Below are 20,308 nucleotides of genomic sequence, written 5' to 3' on the forward strand. Positions count from 1 at the left end.
GATCCAGGGAGACTCTCGGAGGGGGCCTATCGCTAACCCACAAAGTGACAGCAGGGCCTAGAGAGGAGTGCTTGTGTTGCCAGTGGGGTTTGAGAGCTGACCCCCAGTGGGCACAGATAAGGCTCCTCATGCTAAGGGTAGGAGGTAGCACGGTGTCTCTCAGCCCTGGGAAGCTTCACACCCACCTTATAGTAATTTCATCAACATCACATTTCTCTAGTTCGCTTATGAGACTGTCTTGTGGGAATGTGTCAACTGCCCAACTAAGATCAAGATATATCATGTCCCACAGCTTACCCCCATCCCATCTGGTAGGCCAGTAATCTTGTCAAGGAAATTAGGCTAGTTTGGCATGATTTGTTCTTCACAAATCCATGCTGCCTATTCCTGATAACCCTACTATCCTCTAGGTGCTTACAAATAGATTGTTTAATCATTTGTTTGAGTATATTGCTAGGTATCGAAGTTAGGTTGACTGGTCTATGATTTCCCCCAGTCCTCTTTGTTCCACATTTGCACTCCCCATTTGTATAATGCCCTATCTAGGGTTGCTTATTTTTGCTCCCTCCTCTGCCTTTGAATGGAGCAGCACCAGAATCATACTCAGTTCTCAAGAAGCCCTAAAAAAAGAGGGCAGATAGTGGAAGCTACAGTATTTGTGCAAACATTTGTAGCTTCCCAATTTCACTGCAGGGAATCCAAACTAGGTCTGAAATCCAATGCAAAGCCTGCTTCCCTCAAGCATTTTTGTTAGAACTACCAGCCTGACTAACAAGATGATGACTTCAGAACAGGACATGGTGGCAAACATCACTGAAGACGTAGAAAAGTGTCCTGAAAGTATCTGGGATTGGTTTCAACAACTTTTCCATACAGCAGCTGTTTGCTATTTTATCCTTGAGGTATATTTAAAACTGTGTTAAAATGGTACACAGAGAGAGATAAGGTAGGTGAGGTAATATCTTTTATTGGCCCAACCTTTCTTGGTGGAAGGTACTAACTTACGAGCTACTCAGAGTTCTTCTCTGGTCTGGGGAAGGAAACCAGACAATCACTCCACTCTCAAAGACGCTTACACAGAAGAATGATAAAAGTTAAACACACCATATCCTCTCTGGATGAACACTTTTCACAAAGGGATCGCTCCATATCTGATCTTTCAGTAACTGTCCTCAAAGGAAACGTGCACAATATCTTCAAAAGGTTAGCCTGGAAACTTAAATTCATAACAGTGCTAGACACTAAAAATCATGGACTCCACAGGGCACTGGTTTCAGGGCTCATTACAGCAATTTGTAACACACACCTGGCTGCTCCTAAAGAAACAACACATCTCAGTTTACCAGTTACACCTCAGATCACTGCTCGGCTTAACAGACAGCACGTAGATAACTTTGTTAAATAAACTTTTACTTGTTTTCACTATAAAATAAAGAGATTCGGGTGGCAGCAAGTAGAACTATTGAAAACAAATGATTATGTAAACAATAAAGTCATAACATGCTTTCTAAAGCTTAGACTTAATTAACAAGATACTCTCATGTCTAACAAAGTATTGCTCACCAGCGTTTTCCAGCCAGGCAGGCTGTGATTGCTTTTTCATGAGGTGAGCCACGCTACCCGCTTGTCACCTCTGTGAAGGATGCCAGGTGTTTCTTAGTACCTGTAGGTATGTTAGGTCACTCCTTTTGTTCTTTTTCATAAACAGGACTCCCCCTGCTGATTGTTTTTTTCCTGCAGCCTCCCTCGCTTGTGGACTTTGCAATATTTTAATCAGCATCTGGCTCTGTATGCAAATAGGCTTCTGTTGTGAGACACACAGTACACAATGACCAGATAGGGAGATCAGCATCTGCTACCTCCTGCTTGAAAGGGACCTGTTGAAGGCCTGTTAGCTTTTTTGTTTACCTGCCTTAACTCCAAGGCTTTGAAAACATAATTTCCAGTATAGATATCTAACATCTTAAATATTATCCATATCTATGTTTCAGAATGATTATGATGGCCAGTGGCTATTGGCTTTTGATAGAGACCTTACTTTTGGTGAATTTAAAATCTGACCAGTGGACCCCTGTAAAGCCCTATGCATCCCCCAGACCTTCTGCCAGTTGGCATCAAGAGGTTCCTGGGTCACAGTCATCACCCACTGTTTTTAGTTCATGGAGGAGCTATAGTAGCCCTCCCCCCATGGAGCCGAACACAATCTTACCTAAGCTATTCATTTAAAACAATGGACCCCAAAGATACTGCATTGCATTGCAATATTGGTCACATCTCCCCTGAAGAGAGGTTACATTCAGTTCCAGCCCACAATAATATATAACCTTAATATCAGAAGGTCTTTCAAAGAGAGTGACAGATATATCAATTTCCTGCACACTTGTGTATTAATCATTCTGAATTCTAAGGATTAAAGTAGTGTTACTTTGCAACCTTCCAGCCAGAATATTTGGGGGGTGTGTGTGTGTGTGGTTTTTTTTTTTTAATCTAACTTCTCTTTGTGTGCTGTGAACGTAATAATCCTGAGAAGCAGGGTCGTTCAGTTGCTCATCTGTTGCATGCATTGGGCAATGACTTTGCTCTAAAAACCCGTAGCTGGATGGTCTCTTGTGTTGAAATACAGTTCTTTAAAAAAAGGCACATGATAAAAACAATGTCATTCCACTGCTCTCAGTATCATTAAACCAGTTGGCAAGGGATCCCAACCAAACAAAAAAGTTTGAGAGGAATATAGTCTGCTAAATTAGTCTGCTGCTTCCAAATGTCTGGGGACAAGAACAAAGTACACTTATCCCTGCTCAAACTGCTGAATTGAAACTGCAAAAAGAACGGAAACTTTGTACTTCTGGTTTGCATTTTAATTCTGTTATTTAATTCTAGTACATTTGGCATAGGCTGTACATAATTATCACTGGACAGGTTTTGAGGATGTGTGGTGGTATAGTCTGAATAATTTGATACTTGTGAAATTGTTAATTCAGTGACATGCACCCACAGCAAGATTTCCCCCCTGCCCCATGGTCAACCCACCAGCAAAATCAGGCAATGTCAGGTGCTTTAGGTTCACCAGCAAATAAAGAAAATGTGGAATCCAACACAAAGCAGTTCTGGAAATAGCGCAGCACAGAAATAACTAGCACCAGCAGGCATACTCTAGAATATAGTGCCTTCCTCAGGGCACTCCTAATTAATGAAGCTTCCACCCTCTACAGCCTCCACTCATATCTATGGGGATTCCCGGTGAAAGTTAGGGCTGACCTTAGCATGGGGCTGGATGAGGGTCAGAATTGACTGCAGAGGCACAGGACTCTTGTGTGGCAGGTCTTTACCATGACAGCCTTTTGTAACCCTGACCTATGTCATGGGTTTGAGGCCAGGCAATAAAGATCAGACTTTTACCAGTACACCTGTGCTCTTGTTACACCTCGGTTTCCCCATTTGGGGGATAAGCAGGAGCCAGTGTGATCTGGTGGACAAATAGGGCTGCCAACTGCCTAATCGCACAAACCCAAACACCCTTGCCCCATCCTTTCCCCGAGGCCACGCCACCTGCTCACTTCATCCTCCCTTCCTTCGTCACTTGCTTTCTCCTCACTCGCTTCTCCCTGCCCCAGCCAGGTGATTGGAGGGGGTGTGGGCTCTGGGCTGGGCGGTGGAGCTGAGGGGTTTGGAGTGTGGGAGGGGGATCTGGCTGAGCCTGGGGCAGGAGTTTGGGGTGCAGGAGTGGGAGTGGGCTATGGGAGGAGTTTGGGTGTGGGAGAGGCCGCAGGGGATTGGGGTATTGGAGTGGGGTGAGAGGTGCGGGCTCCGGCCAGGCGGCACTTACCTCAGGTGGCTCCTGAAAGCAACCAGCATGTTTGGCTCCTAGGCTCAGGGGCAGCCAGGCGATTTTGTGTGCTGCCCCTTGCTGCAGGCACTACCTCTGCAGCTCCCATTGGCTGCAGTTCCCGGCCAATGGGAGCTGCGGAGTCAGCGCTCAGTGCGGGGGCAGTGCACAGAGACCCCCTGGCTACCCGTGTCTAGGAGCTAGAGGGATGTGCTGGTCCCTTTTGGGAGCCACACAGAGCCAGGGCTGGCAGGGAGCCTGCCTTAGCCTCGCTGCACCGCCGACTGGACTTTTAGTAGCCTATTAAAATCTCCTGGATTGGTTTCAGTAGCCGCCAGGAGATCGATTCCAATTCTGGGAGACTCCCGGCCAATCCGGGAGAGTTGGCAACCCTATGGACAAAGCACTGTACTAGGCAGCAGGACACCTGGACCCTAATTCCTATTCTGCCACTGATCTGCTGTGTGACTTTGTGCAAATCACTTCACCTCTCTCCTATCTGTCTTGTTTCTCTAGCATGACAACTCTTCAGGACTCTCACTCCTGAATGTGTCAGTGGTGATGAGCTGTAACTCCCTAATGCCTCCTGCAGTGGCATTACATCCAGGAGCATCGCAAGGGGAAACTATTGCTCCATAAACAGTTTGAGTAAATCTGAAGCTGGGCTCAGCATCCTCGGTGCTTTCCAGTAACGCTGTTTAAGTGAACAGGAATTTAAAAGGAAAAATAACATAAATGAAAACCACTAATGAGGGCAAGCTGCAGTTCCCTGGCCTACCCTCCAGCACGGTCTTAAATATGTGGGGAATAACAGGAAGGAAATTACCTAACTGTAAACAGCTTATTAGAGTAAGTCAGCACCTGGAGAGAGCATCTGCCCTCCGATAACACTGTTAAATACACAGAAGGCAAAAAAATCTTGCAAATAGATGTATCTTATGAGGGTGAGCCATGGCACTGCAGTGCTAATGAAAGCTCTCTTTATAGGGCCACTTCAGCAATCCTAATAAATCCCAATAAAACAATTAGCAATCTGGGCCCCTTGTTTGTAGCACAGTCTTATAAGGCTGAGTAGCACTAACCTATTTAGGAGCCCAGTTGATGTCAGCGGAACGGCTCCCTTGAGTAAATATAATTAGTGGGAGTTGGGGATACAGAATCGGGTCCATCTGTTCTCCCCCTCCCCCATTGCATTGTTGACACTTTCAAAAATACTTTAGGAGCCTGGATACGATAGTTATAGGCACTCTCGACACTGATAGCTTAGGAGCAGACCCTCAGCTGGTGTAAATCCGCATATTTCATTGAGTTCAGTGGCACTGCACTGTTCTACACTAGCTGAGGATCTGGCCTTAAACCGAATTACTTTCCATGTATGCTACTGGAAGGAAATGACTCCTTTCTTGGAAGTCAAGGACGAAAAATGAATTCAGGGCTGTTTTCATTTGTTAGGTAATTTTTAATAGGGTCTAGGTGGGGGGTTCTCTCTGTCCTACCACAAGGGACCCTTATCTTGAATCTGTACAGTATTTCTGCTGTCCCTGAATGAGGAGTCTGCTTGGATTTTCTCCAATTCTGTTCATAGGCCTTCTCCTACCTACTTTCTTGAGTATTTCTTGGAATCTTCCTTGATGCTTCTGTGTTTATAGGTCCCCTTCTAGGCTAAGTCCCTCAGAATGCCAGGTGGGGAACCCTGGGTCTGTAGTTCAACCTGTAGCAGCTCATGCTCTTAGCTGTTTAGGTCTCCAGTTTGATCTTTGCTGTATCAGCCAAAATGGCAGCAATTTACAATTAATCTGGATAATAACAACAACGCTACTTGCCATCCATGAAGCTCACCGCTCTTTCTCACAGAATGCAAGTATCTGGATTTCTGTTTTACACACAGGGAAAATAAAAGCTAGAAGTGGATGAAATTTGTTGGCCGAAGTGGAGCTTTTTAGTGACAACGCTATTTTGCCAACACCAAAATGTTTTGCAAGTTCATATCCATTCATTTTTTAAAAATCCCATCATTCCAAACAAATCAAAACATTTCCTTTCAACATTTTGAACATTTAAAATTTTCCTTTAGTTTTTTTTTTTTAAATGCTCAAGATCAAAATGAAACATTTTGTTTGGGTTGAACAGAATGTTTCATTTGACCTGAAATTAATTTTTTGTACTTTTTTTGATTTGCCAAGAACTTAGAAAATTCTTGTTTTTTTTTTTGTCCAACCCAAAATGAATTTCATTTCAACTTTTCAAAATTGCCAGCAAACCAAAAGGTCAGTTATTCTCCCAGCTCCGTTAAGAACCATGATCTGCTGCCCTTACTCATGTTGAGTAGCATCTTACTTCCCAAGTTTAATGGGAGGCAGAGATGTTGAGTGACTTGCCAAGGTCTATCTATCTGTCTTAAGTGCATCTATAGCCTCCATTGCTGTAGTTTGTGCACCTCACCATCTGCAATGTTTTTATCCTAACAACAACTGAGAAGTAGAAAAGTGTTATCTCCATGTTCCAGAGGGGCAGACAGAGAGGCTGTGTGACTTGCGCAAAGTCACACTGCTAGTTTGTGGTAGATCAAAGATTTGAATCCAGGACTCCCAAATTTGAGGGTAGGAGCTTAACCACTGGGGGAGGAGGGATAGCTCAGTGGTTTGAGCATTGGCCTGCTAAACCCAGGGTTGTGAGTTCAATCCTTGAGGGGGCCATTTAGGGATTTGAGGATTTAGTTGGGGATTGATCCCGCTTTGAGCAGGGGGTTGGACTAGATGACCTCCTGAGGTCCCTTTCAATTCTAAGAATCTATGGTTCTATCTACTTTTCTGCACAGATTGAAACTCAGTTAGGTGTCCCTGCAAGGGTTTTCTCTGTGTAGGATGAGATCTAGCTCATGGGTTCTTAGCCAACAGGTTGTGACTTGGTCTGGAGTTTTGTAAGCATCTTCCTTATCTCTATGGCTAGAAGGGAGAACTGAGTCCTGAAATGCTTTGTTATAACATGAGGGCCATGGTATGGAAGGTTCAGACCCGCTGATATGACTCTGATTTCTCAGAGGCAAGAACTGAAAGAAAAAAAAATACAATGTTGGGTCTGCAATCCTTGACAGAGTTCATTGAAAGATACTAGACATGAGTTTAAGAAGTGGGTCTCTTGTTTTCTTTTTTATCATTTGTAAGTTTCTCATCCTGAACTGTTCTTGTAGTTAATTTAAATACTGCAGCCTCTGTATTCACCTTATTTTGCTCTGCACTGCATTCTATCAAAAAGCATTGGAGCCTTTCCTAGGTACAATAACCAAGACTAGGTAGACTATGCTAGGAGAGGTCTTACCAGTTCCTTACAGTATATAGCAGTGCTTTTGATTTTTCATATTCTCCTAGCAACCAAGCATTCTGTTTGCCTTCTTCATTTCAGCTACATATTGGGCTAACGGCTTTAGGGATTTTTTTTCCCCAATAAAAACCTTTAATCTTCCAAACAGCTCCAAATCTCTTTCCTGGTCAGCATGCTAAAGCCTTTTTTTTTTTTTTTTTTCTTTTTGGTAGGCTTTTTCTTTTATTATTGTTTTTCCAGGGCATGTTATTTTTTCTCTTTATTGATCAAAAGGTCTGGCTGTAGTTTTTTTGTTTTTGTTTTCCCTTTGTTTATTCCAAGCTTGTATTGGCAAATTTGTCAATCTTATCCAAGTCTTATGTGCAAATGTTGAAAATCTGGCAACCCGAAGCTTACGTTCCACCAGCAACTTTTTCCATCGCTTCTGCAGGTATTTATTTTCTGCTGTGAATGCCCTGGGGGTGGGGAGGGAAATAGTTTCCACACACCCCTTGTACACAGGAAGAAACTAAACACAGAGAAGACAGAGCATTTCTGCTATTGTTGTGTTAATTTATAATGGTTTTCTAAATTTATGTGCAACAAAATGTTAATTTGAGAACAGGCAGCTTTTATAGTGAGAGAGCCATCTGTACAAACCTGAACTCAAATTTAATTTCTGTATTTATAAAACACAGCTATCACTCACATCCCCAGACCTGTACACCATAAAAACAGACACCAGACTTCTCACTATATTGTTTTGACAGCATGGGACTGTATAACTTGGCTCTCTTCATGTGGTATAGTGAGCAAATGGGAACCTCTGTGACAACAGTCTGAGCCTGTTCTGGCTTTTAGTACTTTGAGTCAGAGCAAAATTTGACTTGCTTGTGCACTACTATTTTTGTTTATGTATTTTTTGTATAAAGCACAGAACATATGGCTGGCTCTACATTGATCAGTGAAGCCAGACCCTGCCTTGAAGAACACTGCGGCGGGAAAAACCCAACAGTTTCCACAATATTGTGCAGACTCATGAAACATAGATGCTGGTCTCCCTTCTGCTCTGTCATATCTCCAGTTCTTCTGTTCCATGCAAACGAAGAGCTGATCCTGCTGAGATGCCCGTGCTTAACTTTATGCAGTGCATGGTCCACTGACTTCAATGAGACTACATGTGTGTATTATGCCTTTATCTCCTAATCCTGCATGCACAACAGAGTTTAGAGTTTTCTATCGTGTATAGTCTTACTGGGATCATTCAAGCATTGTGCATGGCAGTGAGTGTTAGCAGGATCAGACCCTAATGCCCTTTCTTTCATGTAGTCCTTAAGCCTCCTGAAGTCCATTAGAGCTACATATGAGTAAGCAGCATTGAGTGAGTTAATGTTGCAATTGCAGGCCCTGGAATGGGGATCTTCATGAACAATTGTGGCTGCATTTCAGACCCCTTCCTGCTTTCAAGACTCTTTGAGGCAAATTCAGAATTGGTGTAAACAGTGACTCCACTCAAAGTGACTAACATGTGACTGGCGCTCCTGTACAGTTTAGTCACTCTTGAGGTATGTCTATACTGCAGTCAGAGGTGTGACTACAGCACTTGTAGACACACCCAAGTTGGCTTTGATCTAGCTAGCTCAGATAATAGCAGTGAAGCCAAAGCAGCACCTTTGAATATGTTCTGAGGGTACTGGGTGGGCAGGGCTAGCCCCCCGTTCCATGCTGCAGGGCCGCCCGGGGGGGGGGGGGGCAAGTGGGGCAATTTGCCCCGGGCCCCGCAGCGGCCCCCACGAGAGTTTTTCGGGGCCCCTGGAGTGGGATCCTTCACTCACTCCGCTGGCCCCGGAAAACTCTCGCGGGGCCCGGGCCCCCGGAGCTTCTTCCGCTCCGGGTCTTCAGCGGCAGTTCAGTGGCGGGGGGTCCTTCCGCCCCTGGACCCGCCGCCGAAGTGCCAGGTCTTCGGCGGCGGGGGCCCCCTGCCACCGAAGACCCCAGGTCCCCTGAATCCTCTGGGAGGCCCTGCCATGCTGCTATGGCTTAGCCTCAGTTACAACAGCAGTTAAGCAATTAACTTTGATCTAGCTAGCTGGGTATGTCTATACGTGCTGCAATCATCCCTCCCCACTGCAGTGTAGACATACCTTAGCTCTGGAGTTGACCCTTTGCATGGGTGGACAGGTCACGTTTAAAATGCTCATGGATGAGTAGAATGAGATACCTTTATTTTGTGGTATGTCAAAACCTTCCCAATTTCTGAATGCAATTTCAGAGTTTGTTGCCACAGGCTTCTTATAAGCAAATACAAGAAAAATGAAGGGTGCTTTTTATTAAATGTCGTCAAAAAATGCAGTGTGTGTGTGCGTGTATAGTATTTAACTAAAATGCTGTACCTTGCTGTAAAATAGGTAGGAACATGGTATCTTGGAATCTAAGGGATTGAAATGTTGCCAGTTGTTCTTGTATTGGTACCTCTTGGTATTCTGGGGGTGGGATCTATCAATTAAAAATTCTGTCTACTTTGCATAGCCCTTGGCTTTTTAGAACTAAAATTTCCTAAGTATGTTTAACATAAGAATTCAGGATTAGTCTCACAAGTCTCTGCACATTGACATGAGAGTGTATGCCCCTTAGGGCAAATGCCCCAGATGGATTCATATGCTAGATGTAAGAAAACCCACCCAAAACTGACAGAAAAAAGGTTAAGGTGACAATAGCAATCCCACTTGCCCAGACATTAGAAAGTGTCTGTGTATTTCTAATGGGTATTTTTAATTATGCTGTACAGATTACACCTGAACTGTGGCACAGGTGTTATAAACAGCCTAAAGAAACAGACAACATAGCAGATCTTTGTCACTGTTTCTAGAGACGTCACCTTTCCACACTGTGCAGCTGCCTTTAATTACAAATGCAGGCAAACTATCAGGAAAAATAGTTTAACAATATTTCTAGTTAATTTATGTTAAAATGGAATCTGTTACAGGTCTTTTGAATACAGTGTATCTAAGCAGTGTCTTTTAGTTTTCATTTTCAAATGCAACTTCTTCCTGTGACCTTGGCCTCCTCTTGGATAATGCCCTGAGACCAGTTTCTCTAGACAGCTTGGCTTAAGCCAAATGATTACATGGGAGACTTTCATGATTTACGTAACTGCAAAGGAAAAATGAAATTGTGGTTTTTTTTTGTGTTTATATATATATATATATATATATATATATATATATAAAGACACTTTGGACAGATGACTGACGTAATCCTACATTCCATATCCATTTCAAATGTATTAGTGGAGAACATATCTGTTGAAGGAGGATTATGTGAGGGGTTTCACCAGAGTCACTGAGAGTGCTAAGAGCTCACCCTTGGAAAGCAACTTTAAAAAGAAATACTGAAATATTGTTTTGGAAATGTTTCTAGTGCTGCCATACTAGCTAAGTTTTGGAGTCTTGTTCTAGTACAACAATGGAGTCAGTGGCTAAGAAATGTGAAATAAACAGCTTTCTGTAATTGCAATCTTTCAAAGAAGAAAGATCTTTAAGGGACATATGATACAAACGTACAGGACTGGAATTAATGGCCCGGAAATTCCCATGAACATCCTTTCAAAGGGTTTCCATGAGAAAATACCTCCTCAGGAGAAAAGGCAAGCAGGAGAGGAAATTTCAGACCCAAAGCATGCTAAACCCTCCATGGTGATAGTTGATTTCTTCCCACCAACCTCAGTGTTGATATAAGTAAAAAGTAAGGCGTAATGCTACTTGAAGGAGAATTATCTCCTGCATGAATATCCACCATACTTGGTGGGGAGCATTTTACAGTATGGTGGATATTCAGGACCCACTCTTGCTGCCCTCTGACATGCTCATGTCTTATCTGAAGATCCAGAACGCCATGGACTTGGACAGAGGGGCTTTCATTGAACCAAGAGTGGGTGGAAGGAGAACATAAGAACAGCTATATTGGATCAGACCAAAGGTCCATCCAGCCCAATATCCTGTGTACCGACAGTGGCCAATGCCAGGTGTCCCAGAGGGAGTGAACCTAAAAGGTAATGATCAAGTGATCTCTCTCCTGCCATCCATCTCCACTGTCTGACAAACAGAGGCTAGGAACACCATTCCTGACTCATTAAGGAATTTATCTAGTTCTCTTTTAAACCCTGTTATAGTCCTAGCCTTCACAACCTCCTCAGGCAAGGAGTTCCACAGGTTGACTGCGCTGTGTGAAGAACTTCCTTTTATTTGTTTAAATCCTGCTGCCCATTAATTTCATTTGGTGGCCCCTAGTTTTTATATTATGGCAACAAGTAAATAACTTTTCCTTATTTTCTTTCTCCATACCACTCATGATTTTATATACTCTATCATATCTCCCCTTAGTCTCCTCTTTTCCAAGCTGAAAAGTCCTAGCCTCTTTAATCTCTCCTCATATGAGACCCGTTCCAAACCCCTAATCGTTTTAGTTGCCCTTCTCTGAACTCTTTCTAATTCCAGTATATCTTTTTTTGAGATAAGGGGACCACATCTGTATGCAGTATTCAAGATGTAGGCATACCATGGATTTATATAAGGGCAATAAGATATTCTTCATCTTATTCTCTATCCCTTTTTTAATGATTCCTAACATCCTGTTTGCTTTTTGACTGCCGCTGCACACTGCATGGACGTCTTCAGAGAACTATCCATGATGACTCCAAGATCTCTTTCCTGATTAGTTGTAGCTAAATTAACCCCCATCATATTGTATGTATAGTTGGAGTTATTTTTTCCAATGTGCATTACTGTACATTTATCCGCATTAAATTTCGTTTGCCATTTTGTTGCCCAATCACTTAGTTTTGTGAGATCTTTTTGAAGTTCTTCATAGTCTGCTTTGGCCTTAACTATCTTGAGAAGTTTAGTATGATCTGCAAACTTTGCCACCTCACTGTTTACCCCTTTCTCCAGATCATTTATGAATAAGTTGACTAGGATTGGTCCTAGGACTGACCCTTGAGGAACACTAGTTACCCCTCTCCATTCTGAAAATTTACCATTTATTCCTACCCTTTGTTCCCTGTCTTTTAACCAGTTCTTAGTCCATGAAAGGATCTTTCCTCTTATCCCATGACAACTTAATTTATATAAGAGCCTTTGGTGAGGGATCTTGTCAAAGGCTTTCTGGAAATCTAAGTATACTATGTTCACTGGATCCCCCTTGTCCACATGTTTGTTGACCCCTTCAAAGAACTCGAATAGATTTGTAAGACATGATTACCCTTTACAGAAACCATGTTGACTTTTGCCCTACAAGTTATGTTCTTCTATGTGTCCGACAATTTTATTCTTTACTATTGTTTCAACTAATTTGCCCCGTACTGACGTTAGACTTTCTGGTCTGTAATTGCCGGGATCACCTCTAGAGCCCTTTTTAAATATTGGCATTACATTAGCTATCTTCCAGTCATGGGGTACGGAAGCCGATTTAAAGGACAGGTTACAAACCATAGTTAATAGTTCCGCGGTTTCACATTTGAGTTCTTTCAGAACTCTTGGGTGAATGCCATCTGGTCCCGGTGACTTGTTACTGTTAAGTTTATCAATTAATTCCAAAACCTTCTCTAGTGACACTTCAATCTGTGACAATTCCTCAGATTTGTCACCTACAAAGGACGGCTCAGGTTTGGGAATCTCCCTAACATCCTCAGCTGAAGCAAAGAATTCATTTAGTTTATCCGCAATGACTTTATCGTCTTTAAGTGCTCCTTTTGTATCTCGATCGTCCAGGGGCCCCACTGGTTGTTTAGCAGGCTTCCTGCTTCTGATGTACTTAAAAAACATTTTGTTATTACCTTTTGAGTTTTTGGCTAGCTGTTCTTCAAACTCCTTTTTGGCATTTCTTATTATGTTTTTACACTTAATTTAGCAGTGTTTATGCTCCTTTCTATTTACCTCACTAGGATTTGACTTCCACTTTTTAAAAGATACCTTTTTATCTCGCACTGCTTCTTTTACATGGAGCATGTGCAGAGCTGTTATGCCACCTTTTACACCTTCCAGTGCCATTCTGATTTTGCTCCCCTCATCCTTGTGGAAGGGAACAGAGGAATAAAGCATTAACTACCTGAATGCATCTCCCTATGCAACGTGTGCTCTCCAAAGCAAAAGCGTAAAGTCATTTGGCCTTTTGACTTGCTTCTCTGCCATGGCACAACTGAAGAACATATTATGATTGGCATTTTCTAAAGCACTTGCTCTAATTCTGCTCTCAGTGAAGTCAGTTTGGGTTATATTATGAATACTTTTCAAATATTTTTATATCTACAGTTCTGTCACTTGCTATCAGAGATGTAGGTATATTTAGACACCTATGGAATATTTAATCCTCAGCAGTCTAATAGTTATACATTATTTTATTACATTTTGGCCTTTGAAAAATCTTGATGTGCCTTTTTTAAAGTTTGCCTTAAACTAGTAGAAAGATGGACATACAGAGTGAAAGCTAAAATTCTAGCTTTGCCTTGTTCCATTCTCTCTGTTACAGGTATAGTTTTAAAGGACCAACTTGTCAAAAAGAATAAAAACCCTTTCTTGTGTTGCGAGTTCTCATAAAAGGCCTTAAGAGCTTCTGTGGAGCTATTATTGTCTCTTGTGTACAAGAGATCAGTAAAATACTGACCCAGGGCTATGCTCAATGGACTGAACTCTGTTAGCATGATTTGGGAATCAGCTTATTTTCCAATGGAACTGGGAACCCTTTCCCCCGAGCACGCACATGCTTGCACACACAATATTGCAGTCTGTTAGTACTTCGCTTTGCTTTGAAACTGTTTCATGTTGGAGCCAACTGTTTAAAAAAAAAAAACACTGCACTGTGACAGTATAGCTACTGTGAGGTGAGGTTGAGAAAAATTAAATTTGTGTTCAGATTAAAAAAGAGGTATGTGAGAGGAGACTGAACGAGCTATATTAAAAACAAGGCCTCCCGAAAACAGCGGATGCCACAAAACTGTATGACGCTCAAAAACAAGAGACAGGAACTTAAGTGGAACCAAGAAAGCTTTTAAGTAAAAGTAGCTGCAGCAGGTTATAGACCAGAGGGCAGTCCTTTCTGCACAAATTCAGTGAGGTGCTTAATTTTGCATTTGGTTGATACATAGAAGGGCAAGGAATGCATTGAAATGTATTAGACAGAAAAGAAAGGAAGATGATATAGCAAGAGCCGGGAGAAATGTATTCTTTAACTGTCTAATTTTATTTTAATCACTGAAGATGCAGGATTTCTTAGGATATTAGTGTTTGTTTTCCCCCCCCCAAACAAACAATGCACAATGAGCTTGTGGAACTTATTTTCACAAGATAGTGTTCAGTGTAAGTCTGATGTTGCCGCCCCCTTCTATCCAATTTAACCCCTACCTAAAAAATAAAAACACAGCCCCTAATCCCAAACAGAGCTTTTATCCTATAAATTGAGAAATGCCTGAGACTCCATGAAGCCACTTGGATATTGTTAATGATTTTATATGAAGGGCACTTAGATCCTATGCTAATGGGCAGCAGTATAAAACCCTGAGGGCTTGTCTGCACAAACAATTAAACTATGGCAAGCTGGGGTGTGAATCTGTCCACCTTAGCCTGCCCTGGTCTAACTATCCATGTGCACCCTGCTGATGTGCATTAAGTTTGAAACAGAACTATCTCAAAGCATATTAACAAAGAGGACTAGATGAAAGTGCTCTAACGAACTGCTAACTTGTGCCAGCAGGGTGCACATGGACAGTTAACCATGACAGGCTATTGTGGGGTAGATTCACACCTCAGTGTGTCCTGGTCTAATTGTTCATGCATAGAAGCCCTGAGATAGCTAGATATCATTGAGGGCAAGAGCTCAGAAAGACTTAAACAAGGACTGGTTACGTATATGAATAGCAAGAACATCCAGAGTTATATTGGTGACAGACTGACATTGTCCTGATCAAACCTTATGGAATTAAGATAAACTTTATCGAATTAGGGCTAATACCTTTGGGGTACCCTGTATTAAAAATGCAAAGTGTGCATGTGTTGTAGCACTGTATGTACCTTCTCTAGTAAGGAGGGGGATGCTAATGTTTTTCCTCCTTTATCAGCCCTTTAAATCCACACACACACACCCCGGCATCAGATATGCATGTACTACTTCAAACTGGATTGCCAAGGGACCAGGAGACAAAAAATGCACTTTCAGATAAACAGCCTGGTTTTAAAGTGGCGTATGGCCTTCTTCATGATCCAGGAAATGGACAAGATCCCAGTCATTAGAGCATCCCAGCCCTTAGGGTAGGGTTGGAAGGACTGGATCTGCTGAGGCCTAAGAAGACTGGGGGCTTGTTCAGAGCAGGAGCTGTGACGAATTTGTAACCACAAGGAATCCCCTTGGGTGGGGTTTGAAGGACTACTCCTGCCAGAATTCATGTTAGAGTTGGGGATTGTAACCATGTGGCATCTACCTCTTGCCAGTGCACTCTTCTGATCAGGTGTGTCTGCAGTCTTTAAACTGTCCTGGTATTGGGTCATGCCCCCAGGCCTTCCGCCCCTGGAGGCACTGGTTTCACTGTCTTGATTGTTTTGGTCCCAGCTCTCCAGCTGGGTCTCTTAACAGTTCAATTCCCCTTCCAGGGATTTATCACTGTCCGAGAGGAGGCCAGTTCCCCAGTAACCGCCTGTAGGGGAGACTCTACTCCAGGACACTACTCCAGGTCCCAGCCCAGCGACCCTACAAATAGTAGCCACATGACATCATATCCCTTTAACTACACTGCTTTCAGTTCCCTGGGCCACTTCCCGGCAGCCCCAACTTTCACCAAAGCTTCACCCTTACCTGAGGGCTCATGTGAATTCAGGCCCAGCAGCCAGCCAGGAGCTCTCCCTTGCTGTCCCACTCCCTGCCAGCACTGAGCTGTCCATGGTGCTGAAATTCCCTTTGACCAACCAGGAGCACCAGCTACATTTCTCTAGTTCCAGCAAGGTACCAACTTGTTGCTGGAGCTCCAGGTGCTTTTATATGGCCCTATTGGGCTATGATTGCCTTTCTGATTGTCTGCTTCCCCTGCAGCCCCTCTAGACTCATCTATTGTACCTTTCCTGGGATAGGTGTTGCAGGACACTGAAGCCTTTCCAGCAAGGGGCCTAGTCCACCCCATCAAAGGGAAGAACTTAGATATGCTTATTGGCATGCATGCCGCTTCATTTTTACTTTTAATATGTTTTCTCTGTAATGTGTTCTACCTTAAGAATAGAATAGGCTTGCACAGGAATTGCTGCATGGTACTAAGATGGGGTTTACAGACCCCACACTAAACCAGGACAAGGCATAGAGCAGTATTGGGGAAAGGCTGCTCCCCCTCAGTAGGTGCAGGGCATACTCCGGGTGGAAAAAGTTTTTTTTTTTAAAAGGGCATTGGCAGCTCAGGGGAGCAGACAGCAGGAGGTGCTAGTGTGAAAGAACCCCTGCAATGCTGTGTCCTGGTTCAAGAGAGTGCTCAGATGGTGAGCTCCCCCATTACATCTCTTATCTAAAGTTTACTATTGCCATATTAGTTTTTGGTGCCTTTCCTCTCCTGAGACTATAGAACTTAATGATATCATGGTCTTTATTACTTAATGGCCATTTTTGATTTATTTAGTAGCTTCTCTTCTTCTGTGTTCTGAACCTAGCTATTCCAAGCAGCAATCATTTAAGAGAGCAAGAAACTGCTTCTTTATCTGTCCCAGTGTGATATTTGATCAGTTTACATGTGGGCAATTAAAGTCTCCCATTATTACCATTTTATTGGACTTTGTCTCTTTGATCTCTCTGAAAGAAGTGTCCTTTTCTTGGTCTGGAGGTTGAAAGCCTAATCGTATCAATATATTTGTATGCATATGACTGGGGATTTAAAAATGTGATTCTCTTGACTCAGAATTCTGGTGACCCGAGATTATGTGGAATTTTTTAGGTATAGTACTACTCACTGCTTTCTCACCTAATCTGTCTTTCCTATATATTTTATAGCCAGATATCACACTATTCCATTGTTTTTGTTGGTTATTCCACTGTGTTTAATGCTTATTATGTCAAGGGACTCTTCCCTTGCAAGCATTCTAGTTCACCTGTTTTTGCTTTCAGAGTTCTTGCATTGGCATGCAGACATATTGAACCAGATCTTGAGCTGATATAAATTGGCATAGCTACACTGACGCCAACAGAGCTACACCAGTTTACATCAGCTCAGGATCTGGCCCTCATGGTTTATATTTTTCACATGAGCTTATTTTTATTTAACTCCTCTGTCTGACATCCTGTTAATGTATCGGAATAAATCATGTATAATTAGGTCAAATTATACCTTATACAAGCATTACTTTGCATTTGCCAACACTGAAATTCATTTGCTACTGTGCTGCCAATTCACCTAACTTAGTCAGACCTATCTAAAGTTTCTCATAGTATGTTCTAGTTCGGGCTAATCTAAGTAACTTTGTGTCACCTGCAGATTTTGCCACCTCATAGAACATGCCATGACCTAAAACATGATAAATATATAGTAACTCCTCGCTTGACATTGTAGTTCTGTTCCTGAAAAATGCGACTTTAAATGAAACGATGTTAAGCAAATCCAATTTCCCCATAAGAATGAATGTAAATGGGAGGGTTAGGTTCCAGGGGGAAAAGAAATAATAAAAAAAATATTGTGACAGGGTCAGACCAGATGGCTACAGGAGAGTGATAGAAGGTAATACATTAGCCCCAGACTAATCCGTTCCCTTTTTCCCTGAGTAAGATGGGCAGGGGGGAGCCTTTCCCCAATACTGAATAAAATGAAAGCTTTGGGAGGGGGCTTCTACAGCAGCCATGCCTGACTCACCTAAAAGAATTTGGATTAGAAAATGGCCTAGAAAGCGAATTGCAGTTTTCTGTTCATATTTTTATAGCCATAAGGCAGCTTCACTGGTCGCAGGGTGTGTCCCTATCAACAGGCAGTAGTGGGAGGCACAGAGAAATGAAAGGAGAGAGACTATACTTATGCAGAATGCAAAGCACGGGAAGTAGGTGGACTCATGTGTCTCTGCACATGCTCCCACTATGCACCTGAATGGGTCAAGGCAGAGTCCAGTGGTGCACATGATGCACAAACTAGGTACCATGGATGGGTGCCACAGGGTTAGGATCAGGAGGAAAGCTGCTTTGTTGGCTAGCTGGACCAGGATGCTTAGCAGGAAGCAGCACAACAATGTGCTATCTCCCCGGCAGCTATTGATAGAGCCCTGAATACACAGGTCACACCCTCTGACCCACACTGATGAGGAATGCAGCTGGGAGGGGGGGCATGCAGCAGCAGGGAAAGGACAGTATGCCTCCTCTCTGTGCTAAGTAATCTCAATCTACTTCAAATTCCTCCACAAATTCCCTTCCTTCACAGGCTTTGCCCCACTAATCTTATCTCTGCCACAATCTGCTCCCACCGTGGTACTTGATCACTAACAAAAAGAAATGTTATAGCTAAGAATTATGTGAAACAAAACAAATGTGATTTGATTTCCTAAAACCTCAGACTCTTCCACGACCCTGATGCCTTTCCCATTGTCTGCTGTTGTCTTTTCACACCCATTTTCTACCCTCTGTGCACCACAGCCTCTTTTATTTGTTCACTCTCTTGAATTTAGAATATAGGTCCTTAGTGCAGGGATCTTATTATCTTTTATGTTTGAAAACTACCATGTACGCACATGTACTATACAATGAGTGCACTTAAAAAGGTGATTCTGGTTTTAGAAATATTACCAGTTATGGCATTTATTCTCTATATTTAAAATGGAAGATCTTCAGTTCTAGTGAATAATCTCAAGAGCAGGGAATACATTTTTTTTAAGTTCCTCCACCCTATAAATAATGAGTAATAATTGACCACCCTGCAGTTTGTATTAAATAAGCACCCTGCTTATACTCTATCAGGAGATGTTATGCATTGTTTTTGGTAGCACCTACAAAGTGCTTGTTGCTTTCTAAACATAAAAGAAAACCCATTCCCTGCTCTGGAAGGCTTACAAGCTGAAAAAGAGCAATTTTGTCTGCTGTCCCTTGTTGTGTACATCTAACAGGATATTATTTTCTACCACTCATGGCAGATGATTTCCACTCCCAAAGTGCCTTTCCCACGACAGGCTGGTTTCTGAGTAGTTTGGCTGGCCTTATTCCTCTGTTTGGAATGCTGCCTCATCCTGGTGTGGAGGTAAAGGTCTGCTTTGTCACTTGTCAGAATGATCCAGTTCTGTTTCACCTTAAAATCTGCTCTTTCACATTTTGTCAAGACCGTGCCTGCTCTGAAGGAATTATAAATTACTGTTTTATTGTATTATGTTTATTTTCTGGTAAAACAGATGATGTGCCTGGTGCTGTACAAGACACAAATAGAGTTCTTGTCCCCAAAGAGTTCACAGTCTAAGGCTTTGGTCCAACACAGATTCAAGCATATGCTTAACCTTAGGACACAAATAGTCCCTGGTTCACATGCTTAAAGTGAAGCAAATGCATAAGTCTCTGCACTACTGCAGGTAGATGCAGGATAAGATCAGATGCACTGGGAGGTGTGGAGGAAGGCGTTAACTTAGATGTATTGATTTAGTTATCTCTCTCTCTCTCTTTTTCTCTTTCTCACTTCTCTTCTATAAAAGGTGGAGAAGGAATATGACTGACAGGTTAATGTGTATGGGCCTTGCAGAAGTAAAACTTCTGGAGGGATTTGAATGAGTGAAGAGTGATGGCCTGATGCTTTGGGATTGAGAAGTCATTCTGTGCATGGGGACCAGCATGGAAGAATGTACAGAATTTCACTGACCTTTATCTAGGGAGTCTATATTGGTCTTGTACCTCCGTACATGACTAAAGAATCCTCTCATCATATAGCCATTTTACAAACCTAATATATCTCTTCAGGCCCGTGTCTTCTATTAAAATGCTTCCTTACTGTTTTGAGCAGTGGATTATACTGTTCTGAGGCTCCCACGTGAAGCTGGTTGAAAGTTATGCGATGGACCAGTTTTGTCAACATTGAAACATGTCGTGGGAATGTGTCAATTTTGATGAAATTTTAGATGGGGGGGGGGAATGGAAACAATTGTTTTGACTTTCTAATTTTTGTTAATGTTGAAGCATTTTGTATTGACTTTATTCTTTTGATTT

At 42.5% G+C, this 20,308-nt stretch overlaps 1 protein-coding gene and 1 non-coding gene across 2 annotated transcripts in view; one reads left to right on the forward strand and one right to left on the reverse strand.

Annotated features, from left to right (window-relative positions):
- Positions 1 to 20,308, forward strand: part of DPP6 (dipeptidyl peptidase like 6) — a 783,790-nt gene that overhangs the window by 26,263 nt on the left and 737,219 nt on the right. The window lies entirely within an intron of this gene.
- LOC112058894 (small nucleolar RNA SNORA5) lies at positions 7,856 to 8,022 on the reverse strand. The gene has a single exon (XR_002888068.1). It is a non-coding gene; the product is annotated as a small nucleolar RNA SNORA5 (small nucleolar RNA).

The sequence above is a fragment of the Chrysemys picta genome, chromosome 2, assembly GCF_011386835.1.
Source record: "Chrysemys picta bellii isolate R12L10 chromosome 2, ASM1138683v2, whole genome shotgun sequence".
Taxonomy (NCBI): Eukaryota; Metazoa; Chordata; order Testudines; family Emydidae; genus Chrysemys; species Chrysemys picta.